We start from the raw sequence: 979 nt of genomic DNA on the forward strand, positions 1-979 counted from the left end.
AAACAAGTTAAAAGATAAAAGAAGTACAGAAGCTCCATTTAAAAGATGGAGTTAAAAGCTCCGTTTTTAAAATCATGTTTAGCTATAGTTTAAAAAAGGGAAAAATTCTGATCAAAAAGTAAATTAAAAGAAGAAAAATTCTGATCAAAAAACAAGTTAAAAGATAAAAGAATAGTACAGAAGTTCCTCTTTAGAATACAACAAATATATAAAGAATGAAGAAAAATCAGCAATATGCCTATTATTACATTCTTAAATAACTTATATTCTGAAGGTTTACCAAAGGAAAGAAATCATTAAACGTTTTTCACTTCATTTATAATAAATCATTTTTAAAGAAGTTTCTATACTTGACTTACTATAAGTAAATAAGGCATTAACATTCCAGTTCTATCCTACCTAAAAAACACTGAGTATGGTAACTTTCCCCAGGGCCTCCAATAATTAACATTGTTCTTACACATGCTACCTACACATTTGAGACACAATAATGAATAGTGAAGCTTTTATATTAATACATTACTTATAAAGTTCATACAGTGCCATCTGGTGGTTAACACGATAAGTTTTTCCTAAATTTAAGGAAACTATCGCTTTGAAAAAATATTTAATTACTTAAGGAAAAGCCAATTTTCTCTTTTTTAGCATTTATCTTATCTCAGTCATCTGGCCTTAAAAACTTACTTCCCCGTTCAACTTCCAAACACCTCTTAAAATTTCCCAAATTGCCATTATTGCCCCTGTTCCCTGGCATGTGCTTTGCTTCTCTATTATGGCTCCATTCTTTGTCTTTCAAGCTTTTCTGCTGGTTGCCAGGTAGGCCTTAAATACACCCCTCCTTAGCTGAGAGCTTTTTAGTCACTTCCTCTCAAAATCAAAATAATACCTAAAATTTAGTGATGCGCCAAGCATTATACGAAGCACCTTATGTGAACAAACTTAATATTCACAACAATTCTGTAAAATAGGCACTATTATT

At 30.6% G+C, this 979-nt stretch overlaps 1 protein-coding gene across 1 annotated transcript in view; it reads right to left on the reverse strand.

Moving 5' to 3' along the window:
* COG6 (component of oligomeric golgi complex 6) overlaps window positions 1–979 on the reverse strand; it is a 105,447-nt gene that overhangs the window by 75,672 nt on the left and 28,796 nt on the right. The gene's annotated exons all lie outside the window — the stretch shown is intronic.

Source organism: Propithecus coquereli, unplaced genomic scaffold (assembly GCF_000956105.1).
Source record: "Propithecus coquereli isolate 6110/MARCELLA unplaced genomic scaffold, Pcoq_1.0 Scaffold201, whole genome shotgun sequence".
Lineage (NCBI taxonomy): Eukaryota > Metazoa > Chordata > Mammalia > Primates > Indriidae > Propithecus > Propithecus coquereli.